The 13,171-nt window shown below is 33.3% G+C and overlaps 1 protein-coding gene across 3 annotated transcripts in view; it reads left to right on the top strand.

The window, feature by feature from the left end:
- LOC132904636 (uncharacterized) overlaps positions 1 to 13,171 on the top strand; it is a 31,797-nt gene that overhangs the window by 517 nt on the left and 18,109 nt on the right. Inside the window, exon 1 of one of the 3 annotated variants that reach the window (XM_060955297.1) lies at positions 9,833 to 11,397. The exons of 1 other annotated variant lie outside the window; for it this stretch is intronic. The gene's annotated coding sequence lies outside the window, so the exon portion shown is untranslated. Of the gene's footprint in view, positions 1 to 9,832; positions 11,398 to 13,171 lie in introns of those variants that run through there. One more of the 3 variants, XM_060955298.1, reaches the window with a different exon arrangement.

Genomic DNA, 13,171 nt, shown 5'->3' on the forward strand with positions numbered 1-13,171 from the left:
CATTTTTGTTCGTCAACAGACACCGAGCACAAGACGTTAGACAAGATTTACTCGCGTGCGTAGAAATGGGTAGAAGGGGTTTTAACGCAGCACGCGCGTGCGAAAGAGCTTGCTGCGAGATCAATAGCAGCCATTGCGGTTATGGTAACACGATCAGCTGATCAGCTGATGCTTATTTTGTTTACAATTATTGTACTGCCGCTGTTTGCGGTTAATTATATCTGTCAAATATAATAGGTTAATGTTCTTGTAATTTTAAAAGCAACGTATCTATTACAAATTTAGTCATTTTATCTTCAGAATAGATAAAGTTAAATATTTCTTTGTTTACAATAAAATATCTTTGCATTTAGTTTCTATTTACAGAAAAAGTTCAATTACGTTATGTGGTGATGTTTCAAAAGTAATTTCTATCTGAAGAGAAAATGAAAAGCTAGTTTTTTTGAGAATGTTACTTTATTTTGGGTAATAATTCATTGTTTTTAGTACAACGCTATTGTGTCATTGAATATTTTATTATGTAATGTGAAATTCAAATAGTTGATAGAATCTTATTGCTGGAAATAGTCATGTTACCGTGGCGGTTACTTCATGACATTTAACGGGTTCTTGTTAAGTTTAGACGCGTTACAGTAGCGGACAAAAGTTTAAGACGAAATGGAAGAAATAAATAATTGATTTACTTTCCATAAAAAATATAAATACGGTGTTCTACTTTTGGTATTAACTAATTGTACATTTGTTTGTACACTTAGAAAAAAAATTTCATTTTGATATTTTGCTCAATAGCTAAGTTATAAAAAAGGAACGAAATCTGTATAATATTTCGTCGGTCAAAAGTTTAAGACTATACAAAAAATATTAATTTTTGGTTAAAAAATATACACAATTTTTGTTTAAATTCAATATTTTGTTCAATATCCGTTATTTCTTATCCCTTCGGTACATCTTCTTGGCATAGAATCTATTAATTTTTTATATTAATCTACCGTAATATTATTCCAGGCTGTTTCAATCGTAGAGTAAAGTTCATTTAAATTTTTCGGTTTATAACCTTGTACTGTCTTTTTTATGATGCTTCACAAATTCTCGATTGGGTTAATGTCTGGTGATTGGGACGGCCACGGCAGCACGGTGATATTTTCTTCTTGAAAAAACTGTTTCACAACCCGAGCCGTGTGCTTCGGATCATTATCATTTTGAAAAATAAAATCATCACTCATATTGTTGCGTGCAAAAGGTAACATTGTGTTCTTGAGTATGTCCTTGTATTGAAAACGGTCCATAATTCCATTGATACGACATATCGGACCAGGGCCGCTTCGAGAAAAACACGCCCACACCATAACGTTGCCACCACCATGTTTAAGAGTTTTTAAAACGCACTGTGTTTTCAAACTTTCGCCAATTCGACGTCTAACGTACCGTATCCCGTCAGAACAGACGCGATTGAATTTCGATTCGTCAGAAAACAATACCTTTTGCCAATCTTCACTTGTCCAATGCTTATGAGCTTTAGCAAATGCAAGTCGTCTTTTTCGATTCCTAGAACTCAGCAGTGGTTTCTTTTGGGGTTTTCGTCCTCTTAAGTTAAAGTCTTCTAATCTTCTCCTAACAGTTCTAGCACTAATTTGTGTATCGTTTTCATAGTTTATCTCCGCAGCAATATTATTTGCACTACGAAAACGATCCTTTTCGCTCAATCGATGAATCCGGCGATCCATTTTCGGTGTTGTTTTCCGTGGTCTTCCGTTTTTCGGTTGATCGCAATACATGCCTGTCTTTAAACATTTATACCAAGCTTGTTTACAAGCTGTTTCTGACCTGTTCACTATATTTGCTATTTCGGTGAAGGTTTTACTTTGCTTTCGCAGCCTTACGATTTGTTCCCTTTCGTTTTCAAGTAAATTCTTTGATTTACCCATAGTCTGTTCCTACCTAAATGAATTTTAAGCAATAAAAGGTACACTAAACAATGATTTTGACATTCCAGAATCAAAATGTTCAAAAACTGTACTCGTACTCACGTTTTACACAGATCGTCTTAAACTAATGTCCACTGTTTCCAAGTGCTAGGCGGTAACTAACTGTTGTAACTCCTACATTGTTTGTATTTAACAACTGACTGTCTGAGGTTACGAAGGTCAAACATACAGCTACGTTATTCCAAAGAGACAAACCGAATAGAAGAATAATATGCGTATAAGATGTTTGTAATCCGGTTTACAAATCATCGTCTTAAACTTTTGTCCGCTACTGTATATTTGTATCGCCAGTTCGGTATGACCGTAAGATGAAGTCATCGATGAAGCGCATGAATTTCAATTATGAGTTTACAAGCAAATCTGTAAATGACTCAATAAAAAATTATCAGAACAATGCAATAAAAATTGACCGTGTACGATGTGAAATTTAGCGAGCAACATCGAATACCGATGCATCGATACATTACAAGATTGTAATTTTCGGTTTACATTACATTACCGGTTTAAGGATTGCTTGAGAGTTTTTTCGTTATTTTAATACCATTGATATAATATACGACATCGTAATATAGAAATAAGACTTTTTTCGATATTTTAAATTTATATTGTAAACGAAAAGATTATATTGTTCAAGGGATACATTAAAATTGTAATTTCTAAAAGATAAATTTTATAAAAGTAATATATATAAGCATTAAAATATAAAATGTAAAATATATTTTCCCTACAAGAAAGAAGAATAAAGAAGCTAAATGTATTAAAAAACAATAGGAGTTTCAGAAATAAAAGTCAATCAATATAAGTTTGTAACACACAAACTAAGTATTATAACGCTAAACAAAATTTAAATAGTTACAATGTTGTACAATTAAAAAACAGTATAAAAAAACTTCCAAATACTTTATCATTATTACAGGGATCTAAGATAACAACCACAATTCTATATGCATTTGTTATCTAGCATTTGGTAGGAATAAATACGAATGAATTAATATATTTTCGCGAATAGACAAACAATTTATGTGATTTAGCCTTGCATTCTTCGTTCATGTGTGAATACTATTAACTGATAACACGTGTTTCTGCATTGATCACTTTATAGTATCCTTTGAGTCGTTTCCCTAAAAAATTCTCGATTAAAATAAAATCTGTCTACTCAACTTTGTTCATTATTATTCTTCAAAATATCGTTCACAAACTTTTTTAATTTACTTTGTATTTTTACTTAAAAGCTTCCTTCTCACACGACTTATTTATTCGAATTAAAAAATCGCATTTTTTTTAACCGTAAATTTGTAAATAATACAAAAAATTTAAAGGGAAATCAAATTAAAAAGGTCTTAATAAATAAGACGAATAAAATAGAAGGTTCTAGATAAAAAAGAAACCTATATTAAAATGTTTGTAAGAGAATGAATAACATAAATTAATAAATGACAATTTGTCTGTTATTTACCAGCTACTTGAATCAGATTCGCAAGAGACGCAGTTATGTAATTCAATATATTCCGATATTTTTCGACACGAATAGATAACGATCGTGTTTCCCAAATATCGACTATTTGTATAACTGTCGTTAGAATTTTCTTAATGCGATCATTTACATAATTAAGCAGGTAGGAGGAAGCGTGTTTTTCAATTTATGTCCTCTTCTCCGGCAATAAATATACACGATACACAATGCACGCGTCTACTTTATGAATCCCTAGTAAGGGATGAACGATGCTCGTTAGTCTTTTGTTTTAGATTCACGGTTATACGTATAGGATAGAGCTTCTGTTCTCGTCTTCTTTCTTGTCGAAAAAGAAATTTAAGCGATATTTAAAGCTTTTTCAGAGAGATTGAAAGGAAAGAAGTCGAAAGAGAGTAACAAAAAAGTTTATATCTTGTCGTTAAATTTCCGTGAAAAGATATACGTAGTTTCTGTTATTTAGATATTCTTGTAAAATATTAGAAATAATATAATCTTTAATAATAAATCTCGTATAAAATAAATAACGAGTTATAAAGGAAACATTTTAATAAAAGATACAAAAAAATTCCTTTGATTTTGTATTTAAATGATTTTGGATACTATTGCGTCGTAGGTTATTGAACTCATTTCGATATGTATAAATTGAACGAATTATTAAAATTTAATAAATTTAATAAATTTATTAAAATAAATTATTCAACTAGTAATAATTAAATGGATCAAAGTTTATTATTATATGACCCTTTACATCGAATAATGTATCGTTACATTTTAGTAATATACCATTCTGCTAGGGCTAACAAATCTGTTTACAACAATTATTAGTTTCTAGATTTCAGATTGACATAAAAAGACCTATTCACATATATAGAAATATTAATCGCAATTATTAGACTGTGGACATTTATGCAAATTTATATTTTTATGGACACAACTAAAAAAAAAAAAAAAAAATGGAACATATTACAATGTCATACACACTCTGCGTGCTTTTGCATCTTTAAACTTCGCATAAACGTATAGAAATTGGCAGTCTAATAATTACCAAATTACGCGAAATTCAAGGATACGAAAATTTGCAGAATGTATACGTATAATGTTCAAAATTACGTGTAAACGTACATAAATTACGTAAAAACTATCCAAAGTAAACGATGCAGCATCGTGATATTTATCAATTAATTCTTTTTTCATTTTCCGTTTTCTTCGTTACATTCACGAAAATATGAATTTGTCTAAAAATCTGCAGTCTAGCAATTATTTGCTTCGTTATCGAACAACATCCTGGCATAGGAGTTTGCCTTAAGCCCGAGGGATTACCCTTTTGCAAATAATCGTAGAAGTTGTACAAGTTTGAACAAATTCAGCGAACGCTTACTCAAGCCGAAGATTTCCCTATTCCCTGACCAAAGAAGACTCGCGATGTAACAACGTGTCCCGTGTGATGCAAAGATCCGCAATGCAGGCTTCTCGAGGGATCTTCATGCTCTTTCTCGACGAGGAAGAGTCGTTTTAAAGGTTTCTAACGTTCTCTTGTAACCACGACCTAATTACGCGCCAATGTTTCACGGTATTATGGTACCGCTTCGTTGATTCGCAACTTTTGGATCCTCCGAAAGGTTGACTCTTACACTCGTGAGACTTTCGCGTGTAGCGAAACGATACTACTTCCTCGTTCGTGCGATCGTCGAATTCTCCCGATCTTTCCGCTATTTTATTAAATTACAAAAATTTTACTAAAACAATTAGTAAAACTAGAGAAAAGGATCTATTCCGTTGATTTTTCGACGTGTTGTAAAGAGAAGAGTGAGTAAATGCATTTTCTTTGAAGCTTGGGAATCACGGTTCGAAAGTTGCGAGAGAAATTCGATTGAAAACATTGCATTAATACGATTGAATTTCTCACTTCTATGATGAGAACATGCTATCATAATGGATAACAATTATCCATTTTTAGACACTTGTATTCGACTTGATGCAACGTAAGAAGTACAATTGTCATAACTTTTGAATCGCGATCGTTCCAAGTTTCGGATAAAGCGACTCTACTTTTATCAAATAATTACCTTGAACTTGACGATTTTATATATTTTGGGGGATTTTAAGAACTTTTTCGAGCGTAATATTTATAGATTCAGGTAATTTCCTTGTTCTGTGACAAATAGACGACGATAAGTAATATATGTGGTTGAAGTAAATCAGATTCAGAAGTAAAGGGAAATTTTGATAGGTTGCCGATAAGTTTAATATTTCGGGCAAGGGTGGGTTGACTAGCTATCGGTTTGGGAAAATTTCCGGTGGTCCGGCAGGGATTTGGGGTCTCGGTACGCAGAATTTAATTAACGAACTAAAAACAGACGACCGGTCATGTCGGTAATCTCCCGCTAAAAATTTAAGTCCCAGCCCGTCCCTGATCTCGAGACTTTTGTATGAAACGAAATTTTTTTTAGGCGAAGCGATTAGAGAGTTTCCACATTTAAAAAGAATTTTATTACGATAAGTATTACTTTTATAGCTTGACGATTTTCTATCAAAATTATATCAGGTTCGAAATATTAAGAATTCCTATTAGAATTTTTAGAGGATCTAAGAGATGAAAGATTTGTAGAGATAATAACGATAATAATCTTTGTTTCCGCTTGCCTTTCGGTTTTGCGGTTTTGCATCGTATATTTGTAAAAACAATATATGTATCCGCTCAAAAGACGCCTTTAAAACGATTTACTTATGGCAACGTGCGTTTTTAAAAATTCTTTACGTACGATTTAGCAAGAAAATTAAAAAAAATCCATGATTTATCATCTTTTATTCACTTTTCAACAAATTAAACATAAATAGTTTTCATATACATATTATCTATCGTATTTATGCGCATTTCTGATAATCTGTAGAAAATTGTGAAATGTTCTTCGACTTTTAACACCCTCGTTTATACGTTTCTGTATTATGTCGATAGGATTATTATTCTCTAAGTCAAGTATCGATGGAGCAGATTTTTAAATATCGTAGATATATTGTTTGCTCATCGCAGATAAACTTGTATTAGTTGGGGAAAGTCGAGGAATTTTAGTAAAGTTCGGTGCCACGAGTTATCTTATCGTACTTTTAACCTTTCAACGAGACTGCTCTATGCCACTAGTATTGCTGTACTATATTTTTATTGAATTGAAAACGACTTTACACACTGCGGTAATATTAAATGTGATCGCGTACGTACTTCAGATCGAACGACTTTTTTCGATTTAACGAATTTCACTATCGATTCGACATTAATTTCATTAACATTCTATATTAGGAGGTATTATCGAAATTGACCACCGCGCGTATAGAAAAAGATTTACTTAATGCTTAGCTTCGCTCTAACGATAGTTGAAGATTATACGAATAATAGAAATGCGAGCTGTTAAATTTATAAATTCTAATACGTAGTACGTTTATCTCGCACATGACTAATTCGATTACTTTGCAATAGTTTGTGGAGATTCGTGATTATTTCCTGATTACGTGTGTTTCTACAAGTAGTTTACTGTATTGTGTATGGACGCTATGATTGTATTATATTACTATAGATTATACGTTGAATTTTCTTAATGCATTTTATTGGCAGGTTATCGATATGATTTTCTATATTATAATATTATATAAATGTTAAGCAAGAGTGCATATCGCATCGACAATTTTATAATGTTATTAGTCTCTTGTTTGTACATTTTTTCATTTATTCGTTTTTCAGTGTTTCGTGTTATTCAACGTTCTGCGTATATTTCGTATTTGACAAAATGTTCATTCATATATATATATATATATAATTACATAGTAAACGAACAATTAATAATTAAATAATTAAAAGTTCGTAGATGAGAAATCTCATTGGTGTAGACCGATATCTGATGCAAATTCGTATACGTTTGTTCAACGTGTTGCACGCGAGCGTGACTTGTGTTTGCTGTCTCATGATAAATGGTATTACAGTTATTGTCACTTTTTTTAGGAAATTTCCTCGATTAAATATCATAATCACTTGTTTCAAAATCATATTACAAAAGTAAACATTTTATGACCGTACATTTTTATAATATATCTATATATTTTTCAGGAATTCCGCGCTATTTGTTGAAATAACATAATATTCATAAATTAATGATACAATTTCGCAGTAAATTAAATTCCATCGTGCGTATTATAATGTACGATTGTTTAAACAATTCCACATTTAAAGTACAAAATGTAATTGTTTGGTTTAATTAATAGAAAATGCGAGAAATTCGCACTGGAATATGCAAAACGATAAATTGTTTTTGAGTTTCCTCGAGCACGAAGCTCGAATATGGCGGAATAAGTTTTCACGACAAACAAGTATTTTCTCTCGAACACGTGACAACTTGGATCGACGCTTTGCACGTGGAATCAGTTTCGAGGAACTCGATGATCTAAATTAAAAGCGAAGGTATCGTTTTTTCCTGCGATTCGATTCCATTCTACATTCGTGTACAATATTTTCCCTCTCATATTTTCCCAATCGTAAATCTAATAATCTAATAATTTTAAAAACAAAGTAAATAGTTAAAATTTTGTCAGTACTAAAATGTGTTAGAATTTGATTGTTGTTTGGTACGATATGATAAATACGAATAATAATAGCGTTTTCAAGCATGACAAACCTGTTCAAAGGGCATTTTAGTTAATCAAAAGTATAGGAATCTCGTTAGGCAGTCGAGGAGAGCTTCATTGCATCTAGTAGGTACATCATACATCTAAACAGACAGAAAGAAACATCACAAGGGGTTTTTATAATCGTTATAAACAATTCAGGCAAAAAAAAAGACGGTCAAGAGTTGTATTTTCTTCCAGTCGCGGGGAGACGCGATCGCGAGGAAGCGCGTCAACGGGAGTCGTAAATTCCCGTTACCACCGTAATAATCGACACCACGAACAGGTCGATCCCCTTATTTCTTGTGGGATAATAGGGGTGGTTGATTTGGTACAAAACTGTAAGTAACAGTTTATAATAATTATATTTTCAGCAACTCGATACACTCAAATGTTACTTCGTTTAGTAAAGTATATGTGTTATAAATGATCGTTGGATGGGTGAAGACCCGGTAGCGTCACGATGACTTGGTAGTTGTCGACTTGGTTCGGGAGTCGTAGAAGCAGAGAGTTGATCGAACTGATGTCGTGGAATCCGTCGAGATGACTGTACTAAGGTTGTAGGAACAGTGACTTTTGAACTAAGAACGCTGACTCGTTGTTCACACATTTCGTTGGTAAAGCGAGGGTAACGATCCGCGATGCTCATTGGTTATAGCTAACGTTAATAAATGAAAATACGAGGAGGAAGTCTCCTGCCAACGTGGCTCGTGGATGTCCTTGTTTATGGGAAAACCTTGCTTTTCCGTTAGACTAAAATCCGTTTTCTTCGTAATTTTTCAACTATTTTAACGACTGTTTTAAGAACCATCTATTGGAGCAGTATCGCATCCAGTGCGTTCCAATAATAACGATTATTCCTTATAATTCGTGGAAATTCGCGCCACATGATCGTTAACGGGAAAGTCTAGGGAATAATATTAAGAAATTTTGTATAGAAAATATCCTTACTTCTGTGCGTAGTTTTCGGATAATTTCATTTCTTTCATAAGTGACTGTAACTACGTATCGTAAAAGTACAGCGTGTCGGTACTGTTTAAGGATGCGATTGTATACGTCGATAGTTTACAGCTATATAGATATCGTTATTATTAGTTTGCTATCACGAGATAAAACGATAACTTAACGAGAGGAAAAATATTTATTCGTTATTTTATATACTCTAAGAATTGATTTAGGATATCTCGTTTCTGAATAACGAGAACCTTCGATCTTAAGAACATAAAATACTCAAAAATTCTACATACTTGATAAAAAATAATCTTTCCAATTGTTTGGTTTATATATTTAGTACCTAGTAGTCTAGTATATAAAGTATCTTAAAATCTAATCTAAATCTAATTATTTTGACTAATATATTTATTCTATTTTAAAATTAAATTAAGTTAAATTTTTATAATAAAATAGTACGTTTTCTCAAAAATATCCCATAAAATAAAATAAATATCACAATTGTAATCAGTGACGTGATTTGGCGTTGGCAATGAAATACGACTACCATATTTACATTTCTAAGTAGTAAATGTGGAAAAAATAGATTTTTAAATTATCGTAAATTATGCTACTATTCTAAAAAGAAAAAGAAAAAAAGAAAAAGATTCCTTTCGTGCATGACGATCTCGATCGTACCTCCACGTATTTGGTGTTTCCTAATGAACACGCAGAAAGCACGAGTGTATATAAAGGGAAGAACAGAGGCGAGGAACTCCGTATCTTGGACTTGGAGGCAACAGTCCGTATGTATTGGCCAGAGCATTGCCAGCTATCAGTATTAGTTCGGCCGTCCTCATGTGCGCATCCGAGGCGCTCTGCGCGACATCGTTACGACCATTTCATTAGAGAAAAACGAACTTGGTGTTTATACATACAGAACACGTTCATCGCGCCTTTCTGCGTATACTCGTGCGAACCGGAATATAACGAGTAACGTTCCAAGTGATTCGGTGGAGTTAACCGAAACAAACAATCGGCAAGCAAAAATAATTTCAAAATAATCGTATAACGTTAACGTTTCTTTCCAACGTAAATTACCGTAAGAAGTGCATATCTATTAACAATGTGAATCGTCGAATGTTTGATTTACTCTCTTCTTGTTTTAACCGTCGATCGATAGAAAATTATTAATAACTCGTCGTATTGTTTCGATAAAGTTACTGGTAAACGAAGAAGAGGTATCTTTCGAATTGTTTAACGCTTTAACGCGTTTATGGCATATAATTGTCGATGAAATATTTTCGTTGTCTTACGATTGTTGTTATTACGTAAAGGGTACGAAGCGCAAAGTGTACCGCGATGCGACGTACAGATAAATAACCGAATTAAATTAGTTTTACTCGCGTAATTTTTCTGGACGCTGTCGCCGTGATCCATTCGTATTACGTTACTCGCGGGGCCGTATCGAATAACCGGTCTTTTTTCCGCTCCGAACTTTTACTTCCGACAATGAATCAGTCAACCACATGCTTCGTTTTCGTAACGTCTCACCGAAGGTAAACAAAACAATCGGCGATTCGATCGTACGAAAATACACGTAGTTTCGACGAACCGTCGAGAACGAAGGGAAATTAACGGAGCAGAAGTTTCGTGGCGAGTGCGTTGTATATCATCGAGAGTATCGAAGGACACGAGGACCGGAGAATCTCGAGTCAGCATCTAAGAAATCTTATCTAAGTTCTCGTGATAAATTTCGGATAAACTGTCTGTGTAATGGAAGATTAATGGGACCGAGTGTCCTCTGAAAGTCCGTGAAATGTGTCGTATCCTTGCATCCATGTTGGCGACGAGATTTCGCAGGACGTCGAAAAGTCGCTCGACGGGACTCGATCTTAAATAAAATCAACTTTGCAGTTTCATTCGGTCGATAATCTCCGTTTCAAATAATTTATAAGAAACTACGTAATAGAAGGAGTCGAAAATTTTCATAAAAACGTTCACCAGGTTATGGAATATCGGAACTTGTTTTTAAAAAAATCTACGACTGTTTTTCTTTGCTATTACTCCGAGAAAGTAGGCTATTGAAGCATACGTCAAGAAATTTGGATGAATTTAAGAACTGATAAAGACGATTCGTCCATCGTACGAGTGTCCTTTTAAGTGTGTTTCTGATCCGCTAGAATTTATCGCCGGCAAGTAACTTGTATTTCATTGTACGTGTGAAACTATTTAAAGTCGATGCTGTGAAACTGAACGTGATAGGTGATGTATGGTAAATATTTTAATATCGTTGGGAACCGCTGACGCCATTGTGACTTTTATCAGGATTAGAAGAACAGGTGTCGCCCCGTCATGGTATGTTTCCCTCTGTTTATATTCTTGGTTCAATGTCACTGTCGTTACTCCAAAACCGATACGATTTTTCCAATAATCTCTGTAGAAGAAGAAATACGACCCAAAAAACGAATTCAAGAATATTAATTGTTCTATAACGAAGAGTAAATTATATTAGATATGTACATATTTAAACTTTAAAATTATGCAGTTTAAAATGGCGTTGCAACTTAAATTTAAACTTACACTTTTAATGAATAAAACAAACTAAGTTTATTCAAAATATACCGTACGATAATATAGTATTGTCAAATTACGTTACGACGTTACGAGGATGCAACGATTCGCAATGATTTGAAGCGAAGGATCCTTAGATACAACAAATTTTAATTTCTTTTTACCGAAGATTTGATCGTTACGAGGGATTAGTTTATTTTTTCGCATCGTGATCGGTATCTAAGACTGATAACAATAATCGTCAAGTGTTTCTGCAAATGGCGTTTGTCTTAGATTCATTGATATTATTCGTTAAAGCACTCGAGACCTATGTTGCTTGTCAAAGAATGCTTCGTTACTTTTCTACAATTCGTCAATCATTTTCGCTAATAACTATTTCTAAATGACAAATTGTCAAATTATTAAATAAATATCGAAATATCGTGCGTAAAATACGTTTTCTCATAATGTCGTTTAAAATGCCAAATTGAACGCTGGATATCCGAAAAGTTGGAATGTAGAATTTAACGAATCTACGACGAATTAAAAATTTACAGGCCCCATGATTGAAAATTAAGAGATTCCGGTTCAAAAGTTTGTCTTCGAGAATTAAATATTTCAACTCAAAAGTTTCCATTCAGAATCGAAAGATTTCAATTCGAAGCTTTATTTTAAGAATTCCAATTCAAAAATGCAGAACGAAAATTCAAATTTGAAATTTAAAAGCTAGAGAATTAGTTAGAAATTCATTTTAGTAGTATAAAAATTGGGATAAAAAATTGACTTATATGGAAAACACTTGATCATTCGATCGTATATAGCGATACAGAGTGACGTATTAGTCGTCATCGACATCTCTGTGAAATCTACTCGACGTAAACACAAGATCGATATTCTTTTTAGCGTAATAATATCCGGTGATTAAACGCAGCACGTGGTACCACGAGTTCGTTCTCCTTGCGTATTGATAACGAAGGTTCATAGTTTCCCGGTCAAATGTTGGTCATTCCTTTGATAAACGCTCAACTGTCATCCAAGCAGAAGCACGTGGTTTACGACTTCCCGGAACAGCGGTCGTGAATCATTAAGTTTCCGAGTCTTTCAATTAAGAAAATTAACCGATTTATCGACTCAAATAAATCACGGGTCGCGAAAGATTATCAAAATCGTAGCAGAAATCGATCTTTAAAAGGGCGATCGGCTTTAAACGCGTTTTTAAAAACAAACGAACAGAAAAATTTATTCTGTATCGTTAGCTGTAGTTCTAGAGATACGATACAATTGGTCTGTGGGTGTAATCGTTGATATGTCAAGGTCAACCTCATATTTTTTAATAAAACCTCATACGACCAAGGTTCGGAAGAAATGTGACATATATAAATGAGAAATTCTTCGACTTTGGGAAAACTGTGGGTAAAATTCGACCTCAACGGATCGCTGATATTTAGATATTTGACAGTAGAACTACAATTTATTAGTTATTTGAACACTAAAAAAAGAAAAAAGAAGAAAGAACAGTCGTACATACGCAAACTTCGCGAAGCAAGCTTGACGAATAACTTAATAAAGAAGAAAGCTT

This window comes from Bombus pascuorum, chromosome 2, assembly GCF_905332965.1.
Source record: "Bombus pascuorum chromosome 2, iyBomPasc1.1, whole genome shotgun sequence".
Lineage (NCBI taxonomy): Eukaryota > Metazoa > Arthropoda > Insecta > Hymenoptera > Apidae > Bombus > Bombus pascuorum.